This window comes from Sphaeramia orbicularis, chromosome 6 (genome assembly GCF_902148855.1).
Source record: "Sphaeramia orbicularis chromosome 6, fSphaOr1.1, whole genome shotgun sequence".
Classification (NCBI taxonomy): Eukaryota; Metazoa; Chordata; class Actinopteri; order Kurtiformes; family Apogonidae; genus Sphaeramia; species Sphaeramia orbicularis.
Window position 1 is genome coordinate 51,400,913 of NC_043962.1, and position 7,590 is coordinate 51,408,502.

The 7,590-nt window shown below is 41.1% G+C and overlaps 1 protein-coding gene across 2 annotated transcripts in view; it reads left to right on the forward strand.

The window, feature by feature from the left end:
• The window catches only part of cttnbp2 (cortactin binding protein 2), a 290,602-nt gene that overhangs the window by 137,786 nt on the left and 145,226 nt on the right, over positions 1-7,590 (forward strand). The gene's annotated exons all lie outside the window — the stretch shown is intronic.

Here is a 7,590-nt window from a genome sequence, read left to right on the forward strand (position 1 = left end):
CGTAAGCATGTTTATAATGCTTTTGAACCATTGGCGACACTCAGAGGTGATGCTGGGAAACTGTTAATAATGTGAAAACGGTAATTCCTCAGAGTGATGTGCACATCAGAGATACACAGATGAAGAATTAACACACCGACACACCACCCTTTTACCAGAGCAGCGCATTCCCCCATCAGATGAACTAGACGCTGGACCCATCAATGCCAATCCTGCCCAGGAGGCCATTTGGCCCGGCAACATGTGATTTCAGCCATATAAAGAGACAAGGACACAAAATTCACTTGTTGACAAATGCATTTAATGTAGTATTAATGTCTGTGAGAACATTTATTAGTCGGTCCAGGCGCTCATTGATGCCGCTGATTGCCCTCACGATGTCTTCTTGTGACTTGGTTGAGGCCGGTTGGATGGGCATCAGTAGCTGGCTGTTGCGGCAGACTGGCGGGAAAATCGGCTGATGCCAGTGAGGCTAGAGGAAGCCCCCGGGTCTGTGACATGAGGCTGCGAAGGGACAGTCTAAAACACTTAATGTAAAAAAGCTTAACATAGCTTAATGCCCAAAAACTGTGATCAGTCATCAGCAAATTATGCATGGACATCTCTAATCATGTCCACTTTCACCTCTCCTGAAATCAAAACAAAATCTCAGAATTATGAATGGGGTCCACGTTATTTTTTTCCTCTCCATAGGCTCACATTATAGAGAAAAAGCTTAACTTAGTTTAAAGCTATACTGTATGATGTGGTATTTTTACACTTTTCTTTTGTAATCTTAAAATGCTTCCAATAGGCGTATGGCAAACTAAAATGTAAAAGAAATCCACCAGGTATTGAAACTCAGAAATGTTTAATTCTCATATATTTGTGATAAAAGTCTGACCAATCATTTTATTCTGTCTGAATAAAATAATTGGCCAAGCCTGGCAGAGCATCCTGTCAGTCATCCTTTACCACCGTCCCTCATCAGATACTGGTGCCTCTGAATCTGATGTTTCACTCGTGCTGCTCCTCCTGTCTAGGGATGTGAATGGATAGGACTCAAATGCATGGTGTTGAAGGGAAAAAACTGACTTATTAACAGAAACAACAACCAAAGGGAAGAAACTGCAAAACCTGATTGCAGCAGTCAGAGTCCAGTGAATGAAGGGTGGAGATGAAGTCTGGGAGTCGGGCGTACTTGACTCCACAGACACGCCCACCTAAAGCTCAGTTTTTACAGCCGTGGGACTCCGCTTACACGTACATGGTGTCACACAACGTAGGATGATGTAGGATGATAAATGTATCAACAATGAAACCTCAAATATCCACGGACAGGGTGCGGAGTCTGCATGCTCACAGTACGCGTACCCATCACCTGGGCACCTCATCGCCCAGCTGATAAGGTGCAGTGAAGTCAATGAGCCGGCGCTGCACAGACCAGACTCTTAAATACAGGGTCTCCTAATGAAACAGGAGCCGCTGCTGTGCAGCAGGTGGATGATATGTCTGATTGCTCAGGGAGGGGTCTGCGACCAATGCCGAAGTAGACCACACCTCCCCCTCCACCTCCACTTCCCCCACGTGTGTCAAGAGGAAGGGAGCATCAGAGCTCAGGCAGGGGGAAGCAGGCAGGGCTTTGGAGGGAGGCGGGTTGTTCATGTTCAAATTTTTACTAAGTGCTGTGTGACATGCCAGATTGGTAGTATAGTTTTAATGTCCAAAAACTGCGATCAGTCATCACTTATCTCATGGTTTTGATTTTTGGAGAGGTGAAAGTGGACATGATTAGAGATGCCCATGCATCATTTGGTGATGACTGATCACTGTTTTTGGCTACGTTAAGCTTTTTACATAGAGCGTTTTAGACTGTCCCACTGGGACTGTGTCACCGTCTTCTCCTGCCTCATTGTCTGTTGGAAAATAATAAATTGAGTAAACATAAGTAAAAGTTTTTGATTTCATCTTTGATATCCTGGCATGATTACTTATGAACCTTTATCTTGTTTGGCTGTGATCAGACTATTATATGACCTGTATAATGAACAAATTTGTGAGTTACACAAATAGAAAATCTGTAATTATCTTGGGGCTGATCCGAGTCACCCACATGTGCTCCCACCAGCCCTGTGAGAGTGGTGTCACCCACAATAGCAGCAGCTGCTCAGACGGGGCGAGTTCATCCTCTTCTCTTCCCCCGCCTCTTTTGGCCTCTGCTTCACGTCCGCGTACACTCAGTTTTGCTCATCTGGATTTTTTGGGGCGTACAGAGTTTTCTGGATGTAAGCATATGCGAAGTTTAAGTACGAAATCCACGCAAGTGTTTGTACATGAGGCCCCTGGTCTTCCTCTTTTTCCAGTTGTCTTTTCTCTCTCATCTTGTCCTCTGCGTTGTGTTTATTCTGGCCTCATTCTAATCTGTATTTGCCATTCATCTTTACCCTGACTCTCTAAATTCTGTCTCCTTCTTTGGCCAAGCATTTCCAACACCTTCCCACTGTTTGTTCCTCTTCATCTCTGCATTTTGTTCTTCAGTCTCTCACAGTCCAGCTCTTTGTCTTTTCTCTGCCTCCATCGTTAATTTCTTTTTTTCATCATTATTGAATATTCCTCCTTCGCCAACCTTCTGCTGCTGATAAAAATTAATCATTGCTCTGTTAAATACAACCTTCTAAAACAGTTTGTGGAGTCTTGGCAGATTAAACATCAGGTTTCTTCAGCCTGACAAGTGACTCGACACATACAATGTCCTGCTTTGGTTTTTGGAACACAAAAACCTGTTCCCAACAGGTTTGGTTTTGCTTTTTTAGTCTTAATTTTTAAATGAAGTCCCCTGTAATGTTCCTGCACATATATCTGACATGATGATCTGAAGCCTGTCCTCTTGTGTTTTAGAGTTTTTTTCTGAGTCAGTCCACGTCTAATCAGGGTTTGGTTTGTGAAGCTAAGTGGGTTTCAGTGAATTTTTATTTATTTTTGTTGAATTCCAGCGACAAGGTGGTGCAGTGGTTAGCACTCGTGCCTCACAGCAAGAAGGTCCTGGGTTCGATTCCAACACCAGTCGACGGGGGGCGGGACCTTTCTGTGTGGATTTTGCATGTTCTCCTCGTGTCTGTGTGGGTTCTCTCCGGGTACTCTGGCTTCCTCCCACCATCCAAAGACATGCACTAATAGGTTAATTGGTTAATCTAAATTGCCCATAGGTGTGAATGTGTGAGTGATTGTTTGTCTCTATATGTCAGCCCTCCGATGAACTGGCGACTTGTCCAGGGTGTACCCCGCCTTCGCCCCTATGTAGCTGGGATAGGCTCCAAGCGACCCCTGTGACCCTAGTGAGGATAAAGCGGGTTCAGAAAATGAATGAATGAATGAATTCCAGCGAGTGGTCAAAGTGATTCAGAGCAGGTTGAAAAGCTCAATGTTACTGACTTTGTGGTTTCAGTTTATTTTGCTGATTTATTGTCTTCGTGTAGTATGGGATATTTTATTGTTCAACATAATCCCAAATGAGAATCTTTCATTTGACAACTGTAACAACACTTGCAATAACAATAATACCAATAATAATAATAATTTTCCTTTCAGGTAAAGGGGTAAAGTTCTAAATCAATCAATCAATCAATTAAATTTTATTTATATAGCGCCAAATCATAACAAAAGTTATCTCATTACACTTAACATATAGAGTTGGTCGCAACCAGACTCTTCAGCCAATTTACAGAACCCAACAGAATCCTCCAGGAGCAAGCACTTGTGATTGGTGACAGTGGTGAGGAAAAACTTCCTTTTAACAGGCAGAAACCTCAAGCAGACCCTGACTCCTGGAGGATGGTCATCTGCCTTGACCAGTTGGAGGGAGGAGGAGAGAGAGAGAGAGGGAGAGAAACAGCAGATAAACTACTACTGCAACTGTTAGTACAAATGATAGAAACCTCTACCATCTATGTACCTATATAATAAACACTGTCACAACTATATGGATAAGTGGGCGATGATGATGAAGGCAGGCTAAAACTGTACACCACACTGTGTGGTGTTGACGCTCTTGACACATTAATAACAAAATTCAAACTCAAAATATGAAGAAAGATTTTTTAATAGATGAAAATTGGAATTGAACCATTGTTGAAATTTAGCACATTTGGTTCATTACCTGACTCTTCTGACAACATTTACTGTTTTGTTTTTGTTTTATAATCTTAGATCAAGTCCTCTTTAACAAACAATAAGAAATGTCCACACTCTAATATATATCTGTATTTTACGCTGTTGTATATCGATAGTTAAATGTCAGTTTTTTCTTTTCCCTGTGTTTCTTGTGTTTATTTTAAAATTAAATAAAAAAAAAAAAATCTTTGTCTTTGTGTAAAGACAGTCTAAGTAGACATATAGACTCTTCAGCTGTTTTCTAATGTGCAAAACCTGATGTGAATATTTTTCCCCCCTCAGATACAGGGATCAGCATGTGAAATAATATCTGTCTGAAATAATGAAGTCAAATCCTCCAGTTTATCACATGTGACTCCAGTTCATGAGTTTCGTATCAAATATTTTCAATTAGTTTTTTGGGGAATGAAGGCATGTGCTGGCTGAAGAAATGCCTGTGTGTTGTCATTTATCATGGGAGTGTCAGTATTTGGAAAGCTTGCCAACCTTTTGGCTCCTATTTCATCTGTTGAACAGCTTTATATTTACATTCTTTTGGAAGTCGGCGCTGAAAGATGAATGGTAAACACTGTGAGCTGCAGTTGTGTTTCAACCTGGGGGGTTTTAAACATCATAATGTCCCATCATAGGGAAGTGTTTTTTGTTTTTTGTTTTTTTTTACAAATGCCATTGCCATGTTTTCAGTCAAGGAACAGGTGGCGGTCCAAGGAGGATGGGGTGAGGATGGACAGACAGGACAGGGGTGGAAATAATAGCATAATAACCTATAAATAATTAGAACTGCAAATTTTTCTGTGTTTAAGTGCAAAAAAGTAAAGTAAAATTATGAAAGTTTTTACATTTATAAACTATCCTTTCGCAAGAATGTAAACAACCTGAAAAACCTGAAATTTCTTAAGAAACACAAGTGCAATTTTAATAATATTATGGCTCAACTTATTTATATATGTGCATTATATGTAGATATAGGGTTCCCATGGGGTCTTAAAAAGTCTTAAAAGTCTCGAATTTACAAATCTGCATTTAATACCTTGAAAAAGTCTTTAAAATGTATTAAATTTGGTAATGGTAAGTCTTAAGTCATATTGCCATAAACTTCACCGTATTGTGTTGTATTGTGTTTAAATGTTTGGGAAGTGTCCGAACTAGAAAGAAAGTAACATTAGTCTACTCAGGTCCACCTGCTCCAACACAACAATTTATATTGAAATTAGGAACCAATTATTTCTAAATGTGTAGCCCCTGGTGAGAATTAATCACAGATCATTCAGTTCTGTGTACTGTATGTATGTAATATTCAATCTCTGCCGACGTTAATAAATAAGTGTTCTTAAATTCTAGGAGTCACAAATTTTTGCTAGTATGGCTGTGAAATAGGCTTCGAAATGGGCATTCAATTCTGTTCTAAGTAGTCGTGAAAAGGTCTTAAAGTCTTAAATTTAACTTGTTGAAACCTGTAGGGACCCTGTAGATAGATTATAGTGACGCTACAAAGGCACAAAACATTAGTAACAGACACAATATTGTTGGAGTTTTGAACTAAATTGAGTTTGACACACTTGACTAATAATACACTATATTGCCAAAAGTATTTGCTCACCTGCCTTGACTTGCATATGAATTCAAGTGACATCCCATTCCTAGTCTATGGGGTTCAATATGACGTCAGTCCACCCTTTGCAGCTATTACAGCTTCAACTCTTCTGGGAAGGCTGTCCACAAGGTTTAGGAGTGTGTTCATGGGAATTTTTGACCATTCTTCCAGAAGTGCATTTGTGAGGTCACACACTGATGTTGGACGAGAAGGCCTGGCTCTCAGTCTCCACTCTAATTCATCCCAAAGGTGTTCTATCGGGTTGAGGTCAGGACTCTGTGCAGGCCAGTCAAGTTCAGACCAGACTCTGTCATCCATGTCTTTATGGACCTTGCTTTGTGCACTGGTGCACAGTCGTGTTGGAAGAGGAAGGGGCCAGCTCCAAACTGTTCCCACAAAGTTGGGAGCGTGGAATTGTCCAAAATGTCTTGGTATGCTGAAGCATTCACAGTTCCTTTCACTGGAACTAAGGGGCCAAGCCCAGCTCCTGAAAAACAACCCCACACCATAATCCCCCCTCCACCAAACTTTACACTTGGCACAATGCAGTCCGATAATTATCATTCTCCTGGCAACCGCCAAACTCAGACCCGTCCATCAGATTGCCAGATGGAGAAGCGCGATTCGTCACTCCAGAGAACGTGCCTCCACTGCTCTAGAGTCCACCACTGCATCCGGCGCTTTGCATTGCACTTGGTGATGTATGGCTTGGATGCAGCTGCTCAGTCATGAAAACCCATTCCATGAAGCTCTCTGCACACTGTTCTTGAGCTAATCTGAAGGCCACATGAAGTTTGGAGGTCTGTAGCGACTGACTTTGCAGAAAGTTGGCGACCTCATCGCACTATGCGCCTCAGCATCCGCTGACCCCGCTCTGTCAGTTTACGTGGCCTACCACTTCGTGGCTGAGTTGCTGTCGTTCCCAAACGCTTCCACTTTCTTATAATACAGCTGACAGTTGACTGTGGAATATTTAGGAGCGAGGAAATTTCACGACTGGATTTGTTGCATAGGTGGCATCCTATCACAGTTCCACGCTGGAATCCACTGAGCTCCTGAGAGCGACCCATTCTTTCACAAATATTTGTAAAAGCAGTCTGCATGCCTAGGTACTTGATTTTATACACCTGTGGCCATGGAAGTGATTGGAACACCTGATTCTGATTATTTGGGTGGATGAGTGAATACTTTTGGCAATATAGTGTATCTTCAGTGTAGTTGTTTTGCACAAATTCTTCCTTCGGGCCAGATTGGAACCTTTGGTAGGCTGATTTTGGCCCATGGGCCATATGTTTGACACCCCTGCAATAAGATTTTGTTTTTAACAGCAAGTGTTTTTGTTGTCTACCTGTTGTGGGTAACCAATGACATTTCAGTTAATTTATTAACAGTAATGGTCAAGGTATTTGCTTCTTTTTGCCTTGAATTGACATTCTGCCTGATTATAGCATGACTGGTTGTCAACGAAAGTACATGATAAAACTACATGTTCCCTCATTCCTCTCTCTTTCTGCTGTGTTTATTTCATTAAATGCTAAATGGAGTGTAGCTGTTATTCAGGCAGTGTGTAAAATCAGAAGAGTTGAACATAATTCTAAGAAATCCAGTAATAATAAATGTGTCATAATTAAGATTTAGGCTAACTGTAGCTTTAAAGCATGTCCTTTTATTTTGAAAGACAGATGGAAGTACTGACAGCGTTTGTCAAATTAACAACTCGGAAGCAAGAGGAAGCAGGTTAAAAACAAGCTGTATATGCTGCAAAAATTAAGCAGGCGTAAAACAAGCTGTATATTTTGCAAATAATTACATAGATGGCAGTATTCACGTGTTATATAGATGTGCTG